The 18,332-nt window shown below is 42.0% G+C and overlaps 1 protein-coding gene across 1 annotated transcript in view; it reads right to left on the reverse strand.

Annotated features, from left to right (window-relative positions):
- The window catches only part of zc3h3 (zinc finger CCCH-type containing 3), a 98,391-nt gene that overhangs the window by 27,847 nt on the left and 52,212 nt on the right, over positions 1–18,332 (reverse strand). The gene's annotated exons all lie outside the window — the stretch shown is intronic.

The following is an 18,332-nucleotide window of genomic DNA, read 5'->3' on the forward strand; positions in this document are numbered from 1 at the left end:
GGTCGCTTTCTCAGAAAGGATGAAGCCCCGTCACAGTCGAGATCCGCGCCCTTCCTCCCTGAACTTAACGAGGAAGTCGCGAAATCGTGGAACGCTCCCTTCTCCGCCAGGCTGCATACCTCTTCCTCTGCTGCATTCTCCTCTGTTGACGGTGCGAAAGATAGAGGTTACCTTTCCATTCCTCCTGTGGAAACGGCTGTAGCGTCCCATCTTTGCCCGCCCTCCGCTGGACGCCGTGCTCAGACGGCGCTACCATCTAAAGCCTGCCGAGTGACGTCAGCCATGCACGGACGCGCTTACACCGCTGCCGGGCAAGCAGTTTCAGCGCTGCACACAATGGCTATTCTGCAGATCTTCCAAGCCGACCTTCTCCAAAAATTGGACGAGGAAGGACCGGGAGCGATCTGCGTGGCGGACTTAAGAAGCGCTACAGACTTCGCTCTACCCCGCGCTGCAAAGGCCGCCGCACAGGCCGTGGGGCGGAACATGGCCTCTCTCACCGTGGCTGAGAGACATTTGTGGCTGACGCTGTCCGAGGTGACGGAAGCTGAGCGCTCCGTGTTCCACGACGCACCCATTTCGCCAACGGGCCTTTTCGGATCTGCCGTCAAAGATTTCACGGACAGATTCGTCGAGGTGCAGAAAACATCGCAGGCCATGAAGCATTTCCTGCCGAAGCACTCGAGCTCCGCTACAGGCCGCCCGAAACAGTTGCTGCCCGAAGCTCTCAGCCGCAGCCTGCACCACCCGCCGCCGCCGCTTCACAGCGCCGCCAGGCCCGAGACCAAAGACCGCGCTCTCGCTCTGCTGGACGCCGCCCCCCTTAGCGCGGGCCCCGGCCGAGGATTGAGATCAAGCCCGAGTTCTCAAAGCCTTCTTAGCCTCTCTAGGAAAGCGACGGTGTTCAAATCCCGCTGCGGCCGGATTTCCACCCAAACTTCTCACTCGTTCAGTTCCAAGCAATGCGACTGTCCCAGTGTATTTTTCAGTGAGCAAGCCAGCTCCAGGGCCCGCTTGCCTGCACACAAAAGACGTTTTTACGGCTACCCAGATAAATCCAATGAAGAGTGCATTTTCTGGTGTTCCGGCCACGGCCGATGGTGTTATGAGTGCTGTAATAATGCCCACGTCCCAGTGCCCATTCCCACACCCAGACACAGCCCGCCACGGTGCAGGGCTAGCACAAATAAAATCGACTCATGTCGATTGTGCAAACAATGTAGTAAACGCGCCGACATCACAGTGCCCGCTTACACTACACGATGCGTGTCCCTTGGTTTCTGTAAAAACGAAACTAACACACATTCAGTCGGTGTGAGCCGACAGTGTTTTCAGTGCAGTAAATGTGCCCGCCATCCTGCGCCCACATTCTCTCACAGACACGCCGAACCCCATGGGTTTCGCCCCGCTCGCCTTCTCTGCACTACCAGTCATAGAAAAGCTGAGCGCGGCCAGGCTGCCCGCTGTGATCAGCGCGCCCCCTGCCTTGCACGCTGTAAACACGGCGTTGAGTTCTCAGCACACCGAGGCTCTCGAGCCGCCGTCAGGCCGCGGCCAGAGCCCGGATTTCATTCTACCTCTAGCTATTCACGCAGATGCGTGGTCAAAGCTCCCCGGGGTATCACAATGGGTGCTGAACACTATAAAGAGAGGCTATTCGCTACAGTTCGCTCGACGTCCCCGCCGTTATACGGCGCGCGTCGAGACGACGGTGAAAAACGAAGTATCTCATCTACTTCGAGCCTAGATAGCGAAACTACTGAGCAAAGGTGCTATAGAACCCTTATCTCAAGCTCAGAGCGAAGGGGGCCTATACAGCAGATATTTTCTGGTGCCGAAAAAAGATGGGGGTCTCAGACCCATTTTGGATCTACGACAGCTGAACAGAGCGCTTGTGAAGCGACAGTTCAGAATGCTTACAACCAGGAAAATCCTCGCGCAAGTTTGCCAAGAGGACTGGTTTATGTCAATAGATCTGAAAGACGCCTATTTTCCAGATACAAATAGCGTCCCATCACAGGCGATTCTTGAGATTCGCCTTCGAGGGCCAGGCATATCAATACACAGTCCTGCCGTTCGGCCTGTCCCTAGCACCCCGTACATTCACGAAGTGCATGGACGCAGCTCTCGCACCCCTGTGACTCCGGGGCATGTGAGTTTTGAACTACTTGGACGATTGGCTGATTCTAGCTCAATCTCAATCAGAGCTCATAGAACACAGGGCCACATTACTCGAGCACCTCGAGAGTCTGGGCCTCACAGTCAATTGGGCGAAAAGCTTGCTGTCTCCCAGTCAGAAAATGTATTTTCTGGGAACAGTGCTGGACTCGCTATCCATGACAGCACGCCTGTCGCCGGAGCGCGGACTAGACATTCAGTGCATCGCGAAATCCTTCCGCCACGGCTCTATAATCCCGCTCAAAAGGTTTCAGAAAATGCTGGGCTTGATGGCCTCAGCAGCCTCTGTACTCCAGTTAGGCCTGCTTCGCATGCGCCCACTGCAGATGTGGCTAAAAGGGCAAGTTCCGCCCCGGGCATGGGCCGCTGGTCTGTTTCGCCTCAGGGTCGATCTAGAGTGCGTCTCAGCCCTGAAACCTTGGAAGGTAACCGACTGGTATCAGTCAGGTGTGAGTCTGGGGACCGCCTCGAGTGTGCAGGTAGCATCTACGGACGCCTCCACCTCGGGATGGGGAGCGCTGCTCAAGGGCAGACCGTTCGCTGGCCTGTGGTCAGAACAGGAAAAGCTCCTTCACATAAACTGCTTGGAGATGATAGCAGTCGACAAAGCGCTACGGTGCTTCTGCCCCCAGATAAAAGGTCACCACGTCCTGGTCCGGTCGGACAACATGTCAGTGGTGGCACACATAAACCGCCAGGGCGGCGTCAGGTTCCGAAAGCTTTACAGGTTAACGGAATGCCTTCTGGTCTGGGCTCAGCACAACTTGCTCTCGCTGAGAGCAGCGCATGTGCCTGGTCACCTGAATGTGGGACCAGACAGGCTGTCCAGAAACAATGTCCCAGCAGGGGAATGGTCACTGCACCCGCAGACGAATCCAACTGCTGTGGGAAACGTTCGGCAGAGCGCAGGTGGACCTGTTCGCGTCCCACGAAAACGCTCAGTGTCCAAACTTCTTCTCGAAGAGCAGGGACGCGCTAGCCCATGTCTGGCCCCGCGTTCCCCTATAGCTTTTCCCCCTGTCTCGCTCCTGCCTCAAGTGTTGGAACGAATCAGGGAAAACGGATGCCCAGTGCTGCTCGTGGCCCCGCTCTGGACAAACCAGACCTGGTTCCCAGTCCTGATGCAGCTGGCCAGCACTGCCCCGTGGCCTGTACCACTGAGGAGAGACCTCCTCTCTCAGGCAGGGGGCTCGATTTGGCATCCTCGCCCGGATCTGTGGTCTCTGCATGTATGGGCCATCAACGGGTACCCGCTAACCTCCCGGAGGGAGTGTTAAACACGATCACGCAGGCTGGAGCCCCGTCTACTCGACGGCTCTATTCCTCGAAATGGTCTGTGTTCTCTGCTTGGTGTCAAGCTCAGGGCTTTTCACCCGTAGACTGCGGGGTTACGGAAGTGCTTTCCTTCCTTAAAGAGCTGCTGGATAAGGGCAGAACCCCATCCACGCTCAAAGTATACGTGGCGGCCATAGCAACGTTTGCAAAACCGGCGACCTAGTCGTGCGTTTCCTCAGGGGAGCTCGGAGATTGAACCCTCCCAGGCCCCCTTCAGTCCCGATGTGGGACCTTTCCACGGTGTTGGAAGCCATGAAAGGTGCCCCATTCGAGCCAATCCATTTGTCAGACATGAAACATCTGTCTTTCAAAACGGTGTTTCTCATGGCTCTCGCTTCTGTGAAGCGCGTAGGGGACTTACAAGCGCTTTCGGTAAGCGCGTCATGTATGGAGTTTGGGCCTAATGACTCAAAGGTCATATTCAAACCTAGGCACGGGTACGTGCCGAAATCCCTCAACACACCGTTCAGGGCCCAGGTGATTTCCCTGTCCGCCCTTCTGGTTCTCAATGAGGAGAAGGACGCGACTCTCCTTTGCCCCGTCAGGGCACTAAGAGCTTATGTGTCCCGCTCGTCTGGTTTTAGACAGACTGGGCAGCTTTTCGTTTTGTTTGGCGGACGTTCTAAGGGACTTGCCGCATCAAAACAGAGCCTTTCCAGATGGATAGTCGATGCCATTGCGCTGGCTTACACCTCTAAGGGCCTGCAGTGTCCCTTGGGTGTCAGAGCGCACTCCATGAGAGGCGTGGCCTCTTCGTGATCATGGTCTAGCGGGATTACCCTGCAAGATATTTGTACGGCTGCGGGCTGGGCCTCGCCGTCTACATTTATAAAATACTATAACCTGGAGGTCCCCGCCTTACAAGCTAAGCTTTTGGCGGTCTAGAATTCAGTGCGATCTGCCCCGCTGTGTCGGCCCAGATGCTGAGTTTGGCCTGCGTATCGCTCACTGACTGAGATACAGCAGCTCCATGAGTGTCAACACATGTATGGCCACCCAGTTTAGGCTGAAAGTGTTTCACCCTGACTACGTGGTATAATATCTATATGATTAGCTCCTCTGGATGCTATTTTATAAGGAATGACGCTTCTAGCCCCTCTTCCTTCACTCTTTGTGAGTCTATGGTGATTATGCACTACATGCGCCCCGGGCCTCTGCCCTTGGGACTTTGGTGTTGGATCCCTGTATGCACGGCGTGTTACACTGTGCTCCCCATAGCGTAAGATATTACGCCTTACGAGAGTATCTCTCGTAAGAGAACATACTCGGTTGCTAACGTAACCTCTGTTCTATCTATAGAGGGAACGAGTACTGCGTATCTTGCCGTGCTTACAATACACTCTGGTTCGCTTCGGCGATGAAAACCAGTGTACCAGCCTTATCGAGCTATATTTATAGGGCGAGACCACGCCCTTTCTGGTGGGACGTGACGAAATGGGCGCGAAGTGCCCCCATTGGTCAAGACGTCACGCAGAGCCGCTCACGATAGGCTGCTGCTTTTGCCAGAGAGCAGCCAATAGGCGGGTGAGCCGCCTCGCCTATGTCTGCTTGCTGCCGCAAAGCGTTTTGCATTGATTAAAAATTAAGGATAATTTTTGGCTTCAATATCTCGAGGAAAAGAGGTTTTCCCCATAGCGTAAGATATTACGCAGTACTCGTTCCCTCTCTAGAGAGAACAGAGGTTACGTTAGTAACCGAGTACGATTTCTCACCATCTGCCTTCATTAAGAAACTTTGTTTAAATCTATTTTGTAAGAATCACGTCATTTCTGAATGCTAAATGAAGGCAGCAAGGCAGCTTTTCTTTTTTGCTCTAACTGTCCCTTCTTCAACACCCCTTTCTAATCTCATCCTCACCTTCCCAAACATACCCACACTCTCTCTATCTCTCTCTCTCTCTTTCTCCTGGCTCCTGTGTCACAGCACTCTGGTAAATTGCTCCTTTAATGGAGGGGACGGCCGTGTGGAAATGGAAAGAATTGAAAAGAGGAGGAAATCATTGAGATAATTGCCAGGGCATGAGGCCAGAGCAGAGAGACTGCCCCCCAAACATACTCCTTGATGCTTTCTCTTCCCCTCAAACATACACACACACACAAATATTAAAAATATTTTTTTAACAGAAGTGTTCTAATGTAAATTCAATATAAGACTCACTGCTATAAATAAAGAACTACTGTACACTTCTGTCAGTGCTAAATGCTCATTAGCATACTCTGTATTATAGACACAATACCATATAGTAGAGCTGCACGATTATGAATAAATTTAGAATCATGATTGTTTTTGTTTCAAATAAAGATCACGATTCTCCCACAATTCTGAACAGACAACTAAACAAAATCACATGTAGATTAGGTTATTTACTTTACTTATTTCATTGCTGGATGAATCAAGAGTTTTTGAATGAATCTCTTGAATGATTCAATAACAAATAAATTTTTTTAACAGTCACTTGTTGTCACCACCTAGTAGCATAACAGTAGAGCCCGACCGATATGGATTTTTGGGGGCCGATGCCGATACCGATATTAGGGAGTAAAAAAAGTCCGATACGATATATCGGCCGATATTATTTATGTGTATATTATAATACAGTAGCAATAATATTTATGTGTATTATAGTACAGTATACCAGTCAAAAGTTTGGACACTTTCCTATTGGTGTGTACAAACTTTTGATGGGTACTTTACACAGTATAAACAGAATAAATATATTTTATAAACACGTTTTGCAATGATCACTCAAATGTGGTGATCAAACTCTTGTGTGACACAGATATGTAATGGAGGCAGGGGGAATGATAGATTGAGAATTATACAGTTGAGCTGTAACCAACCATTGCATGTTATATTATATTCTATTCTATTCTAAATACTGTTGCATAATCTTCACTAACGACTTTGTCTTTTAATTTAGTCATAACTTGTATCAATAAATATATAAAAAGTGTCACTGACAAAACCTTATTATCTTCTATTTTTAGTCTTAATTCCTCTAATCTCTACCAGTGGAGGAAGAACTCAGAACTTTTTACTAAAGAAAAATTAATAATATCATAATGAAAACGTTTTTAATTACATATGTACAGTACTTTTATACTATTTTAAATAATTAGTAAGCAAAATGTACTAAACGTGAAACTAGGCTACTCTTAATGCAAAATGGCCCTATATAAAGTGTTATAATTATTTAAATTATTGGAATATTGCTTGATGTTGTAACGTAGCGTTATAGGCAGAATGAGCTTTAACACTGTGTCTACACCCGACGCGGCCGTTATTGCTCGCGTCGCAACAGCTGTTTAACCGAGACAAAGCAGAATCAGTTTACTGTCGGAGATTTGTCGCTCGCGCCACACATTTTAATCAATGTTTCATCAACCAATTGCCTGGATTTTAATAAATAAGAAGTAAATATAGCAGACAATATAATCAGGATTTCTCAGCTGCGCGCTTGCAATAGTCACAAGCTCACACAATAAGTGACAGAGGCTGGTAGCAGAGAAATCAATTCTGTGAATTACACTGCGCAAATCACAAGTAGGCTACTACCCACCGGATGAAGAAGGGTTGCCTCTCAGTCTCCACAGGCTACATAAAATATTCATTTTATTTTATTTTATTTTTCGTGTTCGCATTTATGAGGAAAAAACAATGTTACAGACGCGACAGTTCAGCACTACGGACGTGAGCGCTCTGAAAGCGGCACTATATGCTTTGAAACTTTCGTTTCAAAGTGAATTTCGTTTTGTATTAATTGTATCTTAATTTTAATCAATGTTTCATCAACCAATTGCCTGGATTTAAGAAGTAAATATAGCAGACGATAGATAATCTCGACACGGAGGCGCCTGCGGGTGAACTGGAGCTCGTCTCATGAACCGATACTCAGCGTATAGACCTTAGAATTGAAATATATCTATATTGAAATGTCTACTTTTAAACAGAACAATTCAAAACGAAAGACAGACAGACTTATGTAATCGAATGAAATGTGCATTTCTCTCTGGCGCACGTTCACTGAAGATCGTGAGTCAGCATCGTCAACTTCATCTTTGGCTGACACTGACTGAAAACACTTGTTTATTAATAAACAATTAAAATGTCTCCTTGCTATATTTGTTGTATTCATAATCATTACTTTTGCCAGTTCTTTGTGACAGCTTTTAGTTGCTTTATTGGCAGCGCCACCCTTACATGAATCACCGCACCCCGCATTTTTAAAAATATTCATTTATCGGCCATAAATGCCGATACCGATAGTTTGGAAAATGCCTAATATCGGCCGATAATATCGGCCCGCCAATATATCGGTCGGGCTCTTGATGGTACAATTGTTTTTTGAAGCGCCAAGTTACTTTCAAAGGGTGGTTTGCTCTATTTTGATCGTTACCATATACATCAGTGTTTATATCCAAACTATAAACTTTAGTTTTATCTCAGTACTCCTGTGATAACAATACTGTGAAGGTGAAAAGGCTGAAGCTGTTTCATACCTATACATGACAACTGCTCTATCAGCGGCATCGCCAACGCAGATATGAATGTTCTGGCGTGATTTTGTCAAAGGTTTAATAGACATAGCTGAATCGCTGTCATTTAGGGAAAAAATTGCGGGGGTGTTTGAATCGAGATCGCAATCTTTTAATGATTAATCGTGCAGCCCTACCATATAGTCTTTTCCGCCTTTCAAAGTATATATTTGAGACTGATTGTGGGAGAAGTTGTATGTGAAGGAGTGTATGAGAGTAGCAACTCTGTATTAGGAGACATGAACTTTAGTACAACACGTTTCGAGAGCCCAACAGCAAATCACCTCCAACATTAATCTACACCCAATACAAGAGCTTCAACTACACAATCTATTGCCTCGGCCAATATGTCCAACCCCAGCCCACACGTACAGCATAGCACCAACATTGAGCCCGAGCACTCCTACACACACAGAAACCATCACTGGCTTCAATACAAACACACAGTGATAACCAAAAGGCTCCATAAACTGCAACGTAATAGTACAAATGTTATGATATCGCTAACTAGATTTTTTAATAAACTGCTAAATGTGCATAAAAAAAGAATAAAAATGAATTTATATATATATATATATATTTTATATATATTTACATATATATAAATTTCTGGCTATGTCTACTTCCACAGTTGTTTTGCACCAACTTCCACAGAAGTGAGGATCGTTATACATTAGACGAAGTCAGTCAATGTAGCAGTATGAGTTAGGAGACAAAGTATCATACTTAAAGTAATGGTTCACCCAAAAATGAAAATTATGCCATCGATATTTGTGTCACTCCAAATCCATTAGACTTCTGTTATCTTTGAAACAAATGAGGATATTTTGAGGATACTACTTCCACTCCATTGAAAGTCAATTTCACCGAAACTTTGACACTTCATAAGTTCATAAATACATCGTAAAAGTAATCCACATACATTGTGTGGTCATATTCAAGTCTTCTGAAGAGGCACGATTGGTTTATATGATTCACATATAAATGTTGATCAATGCACATACATAGAACACATCAAATATGGTAAACGGAAGATCAAATGTCCATCTTTGACATGCAAGAACCAATGAGGTTTGTTCTTGTATGTCAACCATGTACTGTCAAGCTTCCGTTTACCATATTTGATGGCAGAATTTAAATTTTTGGGTGAACTGAAGAATTTTGACATTGTGATATTTCATACTTCCAATAAAAATGACAGTTTTCTCTCTGGTGACGTATGCAAGACTGTTTTTTAACCATTTAGTCCGTTTAAATCCCGCCCTTGCAAGCTTGCGTTTTATCTGCATCCACTTTTGAGACCAACGCCTACATCTGTCCAGTCAACAACTCATGCAATAGAACCAAGTCCCCATCCTACATTTTTTCATAATAATCCATTACACTCGTCACGTCACAATATAGATATACACACGTCACGATATAGAAGAAAAGATCTATCGCTACTTCTATTGCATTGAGACTTTAAAGGGAAAAACGAAAATTCTGATCACCTGTGAATGACTTGACTTGAAATGAAATTACTTGAATGAAAACCTGAATGACTTTCTATCTTCTGTGGAACACAGAAGATATTTTGAATAACGTTGATAAGAAAATTGTTTCAGTTCCCATTGACTTCTATAGAACAATGGAAGCCTACTGTTTTGTATATCAACACTCTTCAAAATATCATATTTTATGTTTTATCACACGCAAAGACACAAGATCAAAGTGCCGAACAACCTGTAGTGCATCTACATCCTTTTAGTTGTAAGAGCATATGTCGCACATACATCATATCCCACACAGGTCCACAACGGCTTAGTGACAGCAGCCATGGGAGCCATAATGAGGCGTAATGGGAGAACAGTTGCTGCCCTCACTGGGGCTCAGGCAGGGCACCCAAGAGCCATAATGGAGCCTAATGTAGCCATGACATGGACATGGAACATGCAAGGCAGTTAACCCCAGTCTTAGTGAGCCTGTGTGACAAATGGATAAAATATTTAAGGCCGAAACTCGGAAGTAGAGTACATGTATAGCATGCAAATGTTCTTACGCTAGGCTTTTTTTAAGATAGAGCGAGAGGGAAGCTGTAAACACAAGATGCCTCGTGACCTCTTGTGTCTCTCGTTTTAACTCAGGAAAAAGATGGGAATAAAAGTAAGGAAGCAAAGAGAAGAGCTCCATCACCCTTAGAGCTCTAAGCCAGTTGTCCTTGACCCTATAAGGCCAATACATTATCTTCAGCCAACCGGCACTCTTTAAATCACAGGTCGCCACAATATACGTACCTTTAGTTGCTGTTCTGGTATCAGTTATGTTTGTGTTTCCGGTTACAGCAGTAACTCAGACAAGAAGGCGTAAGAGCTGATCCGATATCAGAGGCAGAGTGAACCGGCCATGCTAAAACACGGGGTCTGGAGGGACATCTCACGTTGTCCCATGTATCACTTGAATGGCAGTAGGGAATTATTTTTATGGGACACACGATGGGTTGTAATTGCACTGTTAGAGTAGGACGTGATTTAGCATTTGGGGGCTCTGACCCTGAGGCTATGATATAAAAAGGTCTTTGTGCTCTTCCTGAGGGTCTGCTAGGATATAAGAGGAGAAGTTTTTACTGAATTTTTTTTTTTTTTTTTTTTTTTTTTTTTTTTTTTTACAGGTGCACTGTATTCCGGGACCTTTTGAGTCACAAATATTAAAAAGGTGAATTACTTGAACCTGGATACAAACCCATGTTAGACCAACAGAATTCCCCCATATGTTGTCCCAACTAGTCAAACAGTTGTCTGAACAAAGAATTTGTAAATAAACATTATTGCTAAAAGGGTTTGAGTCCCCATCATGCATTGCGGAATGAATAAATGATGTGGTTACTGTCATAGGATTGTTGTATTGCTGTTTGGTGACTTTCGCTTATACCTTGTCGTTTTGTCATAATTTGTTAGTTATTTGTTATGTTGTGATGTTAAGAGCTCATTTTTACATTTCTTGATAGATACGGTTAGGGTTGGGCCGATGGACGATATCATCGTCCATCATGATGGCTGACAGACATCACGACGATGTTTAGACGTCCCGTAATTACGCACATTTTTAAGTCAATAGTTAAGGGGATCTAAAATGAGATGAGTTCTCTCAACTATTCATTTATTAGTGTGCTCATGATAAGAAGGCATGAAATGCAAAAAAGTACCGGACATGCTGATGATGACCCATCCCTCGAGGGGCCGGAGCGAATCTGTGTTTTTGTCCCTTTAATTCATTCTGTCAAAATAAATGCTTTTCCAGCAACCATCTCTGAGGCATCATGATTTTTATCACTCCCACTAGACACAAATCTCTGTTTTGCTAGTATGTGGCATATTTAGGGGGCACAGTAAGCAACCATCAGCAAGGATGAGCGCTGGGGACTTACACCTGTGTCAAGACAAAAACACATCAGTGCTGGTGCATGTGACGGTCAGGAGAAGAATGCATATGCTGGCCAAGCAATTAGTGTGTATTCACGTCAATTAAGTTAAAACCTTTTAATTGTAAGAAAAGTTCTACTCACAAAAAAATAGTCGTTGATCACCAGGTCGCTTTCGATTTTACAGACTATTCCGCGTTCTCACATGAGAGTATGTGCATGCATGTACAATATAGTATGTGTCTTGAAGTGTTTTCGACCGCAGGACGAGCGCAGATGAAGGAGAGAGCGAATCAGCACTCCGGCAGGGTGATTAACGATGTGACTTTTGTTTTGGTGACGGGGAGGAATTCACAGGCCGCACGGGCATTCACAATAATGCTTGTCTTGTCTATTTGGCTGCAGAGAAAGCATTAGTAAGCTCATCCTGAAGAATAGACAAAAAGAGTTACCCTTGAAATGAGCTAGCTGGTTTCACTTAACCAATTTTCCTTGTGTAAATGAGTTTTTTGCCTGTAGCAAAGTAGATAATGAGGGGAAACTTAAGTGATAACCATATTAAAGACTATTAGAGAGGGAAAACATTTAAAATGTTTGGAAAAAATCAACAGCCTCGAGGCAAACAAGTGGTCATGAAAGGGGAGAGGACTGAGGGACATGAGGTAAATTAGACATTTGTCATCATCAGGGGGGGAAATTAAGCCAAATGTGTCTGGTGGTGGGTATTTTTGCCTATTCCACCAGCCACTGTTATGGGTGGCACATTTCAGATTGGACAATGACAATAAATGCTCTTGCTTAGTATCAGTGATGCACACTTGTAGAAGTAACACATTTGATTGCATCTTGAAAAAAACGTGAAATGAATAGCTATTGTGGCACGAGTCTTACTGACTGTTTGGATCTTGAGTGCTGTTTGCAGGTAATGAACACTTTGTGCACAGCACTGTCAATAAACAACAAACTAACAAACAAAAAACCCGTAACTCTTGCTTCTGTAGCTTCAGCATAGCAGTACTACAGATCAAAATGCGTGTAATCTTTCTCATTTAGAAGTTGATTTAAAATAAATTAACATTTGCTTGGTTTTCAAAAGTTTGGGGTCAGAAATATATATTTTTAAGAAGTTAACACTTTTATTCAGCTATGATGCATTAAATTAATCAAAAGGGACAGTAATAAAGACATTTACATTGTTACAAAAAAGCCATTTCTATCTTTTTCATTATTTCATTGTATTTTATTCCATTTCAAATAAATTATGTTTTTATACATTAGAATGAATTATACTACTATATAGTATATATAACATTTTATTCTGGGTGATGGGCATAAAAGACTTCTTTCAAAAATATTTAAAAACTCCTACTGACCCAGAACTTTTAAACGGTAGATAGGATAAACAAAAAAAATCAAAAAATAAAATAAAACTGGGCATTCATAAGCCACTGTGGCTGGTAAGTAAAAAGTTTACTTTAAGTTCCCACCTTGGCCATCTTCAACATTTGTATCAATTACATCCATTCTTCTAGGCTCATGCTCTGTTTTACACCTCATAATACATATGGCAATACTGTAACTTTCAAACATTTCTGGGTGTTAATACCTGAGCTCTTACACTCTATTGCTCTATACCTTGTCCTTTAGCACTCTCAATTCCCCTGTCCTCCCTCATGCTCCCCTCCCTTCTCTCCCTGGATGGGTGGATGAGATGAATGGAGAGGTGGTGAAGAAGAGGAGAGGGGAGCAGCGCTGCAGCATATCCTGTGCTGATCAATACCAGAGCACTAAACCTGATGAGGGCCACGCCGGCCACTCCACCCACACGGAGAGAGTGCATGACCATATGTGTAAGAGCGCGTCGAACAGAGAAAATAATAGCTAAATGTTATTATTGTTTTTTTGTTGTTTCTCAGGCGTGAACAGTGTTAGAGTTCAAGGAAACCTCAGGAAGAAATGTGGCTTCATACATTGCACAATACATAAATGAATGTGTGTTCTAAAACAAATTGTTCAAAAATAAATGTTGCACAAATAATCTGAAAAAATAATTGAGCTTATGATTTTGGCTGCTTTGATTATCTGTGCCATTGCTCACTTTCTGTGTAATTGATTCCAATAAATAAAACAGCAATAAATTATAGCATTTTAATCAATCGAGTTTTAATTATTTAATGTAGATTGTATTAATTAATTAAAAAAAAACGTAATATGAATAAATAACATTAATATTAACATGAATAATTATTGTCAACAGTATAAATTTTTATAAAAAATAGAAATATTAATAAAATATCAAATTAATATTTGTGATTACAATATGAAGAGACATCAATATCACAAGTATTTTATTTTAATGTATCTTTAATATAATATAATATAATATAATATAATATAGTATAGTATAGTATAGTATAGTATAGTATAGTATAGTATAGTATAGTATAATATAATATAATATAATATAATATAATATAATATAATATAATATAATCAAGTAATAGACTGAAGAAATGGCTGCTTAAAATTTGCTTTGCCATCACAGGAAAAAAATACATTTTATGTATAAATGTATTATGAATACAGCCTTGGTAAACATGAGAATTCTTTAAAAAACATAAAACAAATATTAATTGATTTCAATAATATAATATGATTTGATAATACTGATAATTGATATTACATTAATCATTATTGATATCAATAATATTAATATAATATAAAATTCATATTTGTGATGACAATTTCACTTAATATCACAAGTATTTTATTTTAATGTAAATTTTATTAATACATTTAAATATGGATATTACCATTGATAAGATTTGAGTCATTATTAATTTTAATAGCAATATTAAGGATAAAATACAAAGTCATGTTATTAAAATAGCAAGAGAAATAATCAACAATTATGATTTTTGTCATAATGCATCCCTATACATCCCTTATATCTTAAGTGGTATGGTGAGCCATATCCAAAGAGAAAAACAAACTCTACACTTACAATCAAAAAAAGAAAAATGAGAAAGACAAAAATCCAGAAAAGAAAGAACAAAACAGAGAGTGTGTAATGGGGGAGGGCAGTTTGTATGCGTGCGTGTGTGCATATGTGTGTGTGTGTGTGTGTGCGCACACAGACTCATGTAATTTACGCCCAGGCGTCCATGCTTTACGGCTTTCTTAATTCAACTCCAGCTACTATTAATGTAGTTAATGTTAAGATTATATCTATTTTCTGGTGGCTGCCGGGGATTTACGAGGTCCTTTCCACCCCCACCCAGTCCCCTCAAACACTCAATCACCAGACACAGCCGCACTGCTGACTACACACACCCACCGCTCTCCAGCTCGCTGCGCCGGACGCCGGGTCACTGCACGGAAGGGTGAGGGGCTAAAGAGCCCCGCGTCTGTCTGCTCATGTGTGAGACGGAGAGGGGCTCTGCTCTTCTCCTGCTTGAGCTCAGGGTTGGTGGACTGTGATCGGCCATCTGTGTGCGTGTTTGTTAACTAAAAAAAGCCACAACGCCAAGAGTCTCTCTTCATTAAGTAAAGCATGTTGTGTAGCAGCATCACAGGTTCAATTCCCTGGGAGAGCATGTACTGGCAAACTGAACAACTTGAATGCACAGTAAGTCGCTTTGGATAAAAGCGTATATGTAATGTCTGCCAAATGTGTAAATGTAATAAGAACGTGGCAGATGGCCATACTCTAAAAATAAGCATCACCAATGAATGAATGAAAGAAAGAGAGATGGATCGTTAAAAATCGTCCCTTATCTTCTCACCCCCCATGCTATCTCTCTCTCCTTCTCATTTCCCTCTCTCTTGTAATATTTCACAATGCGTCACAGAGGTTCAAATTGAAAATCCCTTGATGAATCAATATTTATTGCAGGCAGCTAAATGAATGGCGGTAAGTCACCTCAGCTCAAAGGCAGTCTGAAGCAAAGCGCGCATCTCACAAAATCTGCATTACACAAATGAAGCCCTACAAACACACACTCGTTTACCCATTAAAATCCCAAGAGCACTGCCCCAGCAAATCTAAATGACATAAATGAAGCATCAATGACCTGCACACAAAGTTGAAACTACCCATGCTGCAAATTATAAAATATTTTAGTTTCTAAAATACCATTTTAGATTTTGGTGTAAAATTTGGACACATATAAAACGTGTACAGTATTTTGAAAATTATGTGACTGGTCGCAATTTTCTGGTTAGTGTCTTTTTACCACTTTTAATCACCTTTAAGAGAGAGACTACAAACATTTGAAAATTATTTTTTGCAGCAAAATTTCAGTGATCTGCAAAATTATGTTCAAATGTAGTCTCTCAATTAATATTGTCCTTCGGATGAGACGTAAAACCGAGGTCCTGACTCTCTGTGGTCATTAAAAATCCCATGGCAATTCCACCCATTGGCCCTTGCCAATCATGGCCTCCTAATAATCCCCATCCACTGAATTGGCTCTATCACTCTCGCTCCTCTCCACCATTAGCTGGTGTGTGGTGAGCGTACTGGCACCGTTGTACTGTGGCTGCCGTCGCATCATCCAAGTGGATGCTGCACACTGGTAGTGGCTGAGGAGAGATTCCCTGATATGATTGTAAAGCGCTTTGGGTGTACAGTAGTGCGCTATATATGAAAGCGCTATATAAATGCCTCATTCATTGAGGACCGTGGAAAATCTACTTACTATTTTACAATGAGTTTTTTAGTTGCCTTTTCCACAAAGCAGTTAGGCTACACTTAATATTCAGTATAATATTCATTAGTTTCTTAGGAAGTGTAATGTAAAGTGTTTTCTCACAAATGAATTACAGATTAATCTGAAAAGAGCTAGAAATTCAATTACACCAACAAGAAATATATCTAAATCCAAACTATACAGAAACAGTGTTGAATACTTGTGTGAGGTCAAAATGTCAGCATCTTTTCAATAATGAGCTCGGATGAGAGTCTGACCTGCAGACCTGTTAATCATCTATTTGAAGACCAGCTGTTAGACGTCTGTCGGCCAAAATGTTCTCAACTGCCATGTGATGACTACATATACAGTACCCGTAGTTTTACTTAAAGGATTAGTTCACTTTAAAAAAAAACTTTTGCTGATATTTTACTCACCCCCATGTCATCCAAGATGTCCATGTCTTTCTTTCTTCAGTCGAAAAGAAATTAAGGTTTTTGATGAAAACATTCCAGGATTTTTCTCCATATAATGCACTTTGCTGGGCACCAAACGGTTCAAGGTCCAAAAGACAGTTTCAGTGCAAACTGCAAACTGTTCAAAGGGCTTTAAACGATTCCAGACGATGAATAATGGTCTTATCAAGCGAAACGATCGCTCATTTCAAAAATAAATAACAAAGTTTAAGTTCAATAATGTCAAATGCTCGCCTTGCTCTTTTCTGTGATGCACGTTCGTGACTCTCCTGTTCGAACTCGTTCATCAAAATGAACAAATCTTTTTTTTGGTTAATTTAACGAACGAAATGAACGAATTTACTCGGAAAAAGATTTGTTCATTTTGATGAACGAGTTCGAACAAGGAGAGTCACACAGAACAGAGCAAGGCGAGCATTTGAGCTTATAAAACTTAAACTTTGTTATTTCTTTTTTAAATGAGCGATCGTTTCGCTTGATAAGACCCTTATTCATTGTCTAGTGTCGTTTAAAGCCATTTGAACAGTTTGCAGTTTGCACTGAAACTGTCTTTTGGACCTTGAACCGTTTGGTGCCCAGCAAAGTGCATTATATGGAGAAAAATCCTGGAAGGTTTTCATCAAAAACCTTAATTTCTTTTCGACTGAAGAAAGAAAGACATGGATATCTTGGATGACATGGGGGTGAGTAAATTATCAGCAAAAGTTTTTTTAAAAGTGAACTAATCCTTTAATCAGGCACATGTATGTTTCCTTAGCAGGATTATTGCCATTTAAAAAAAAAAAAAAAAAAATGTTTTTATTATCTCTGAGCAATCATGTCCAACCTAAATGAGAGCAAACACATAAGGCCTCAAGAAACTATTATCAGCTCGTAAGATATGAGCAGGGATCACTACATTACTAGATTTAAAACCCATGGACATAAACAGATCAGCTCTCCCAACTTCCTTTCTTTTCATTAACACAAAGTTACAGCTGCTTAAGCAGCCAATCAGATATTCAGAGTACGGCTTAAAAGGACTCAGAAAGAGTGATTTTGGTAAGGCAGTGTAAAGCAATCCTCACTAAGGCAGAACAGACCAGAAAGACAGTAAAAGAGAGCAAGAGAGATAAAAGAGAAGGTTATTTTGTTTAATGTGGCACCCTTCTTAACATATAAGACCTATAATCCACAGTCTCTTTTTTTATACATGGCTAAACCAGGGCCACACAGCAGGGGGATTTATGAAGATCATTTTAACTCTGTAGATAAGAGAGGGAATAAAAAATTTACACCCATACGCATGAGTGCTTCATTTACACCCTTAAGTGAATAGGATTTCTCAGTGGCCTCCTATCAGACAAAAGCTAATGCCATACAGACACAGCAGTGACCCATCTTCCTTCTCTGTCTTTCTATAAAGCATTCACAATCTAGAAGCTTTCCAAGCTCTCTTAATTTTGCTTTAAAGTCTCATACTCAGATTCTCTATATACTTCAGCCATGTCAGACCCTTTTCACAATGGCAACGTTAATGCAAGGTTTTCTAATACTGTTAGTTAGATCAGTTTTCATTATGAAAAAGAGTAACAAATGCATTCTATAATTAAATTGACTCCCTCAAATTTTCAAGACTCAACCAAATTTTGAAAGAGAGTCTAGTAAACCTGTGCTGTGTGAACGGAACCACACTGGAGAACCATTCACCTCATATAGTGCAGCAGCAAGACACTCT

The sequence above is a fragment of the Rhinichthys klamathensis genome, unplaced genomic scaffold (assembly GCF_029890125.1).
Source record: "Rhinichthys klamathensis goyatoka isolate OS25496 unplaced genomic scaffold, OSU_Roscu_1.1 h1tg000007l_1, whole genome shotgun sequence".
Classification (NCBI taxonomy): domain Eukaryota; kingdom Metazoa; phylum Chordata; class Actinopteri; order Cypriniformes; family Leuciscidae; genus Rhinichthys; species Rhinichthys klamathensis.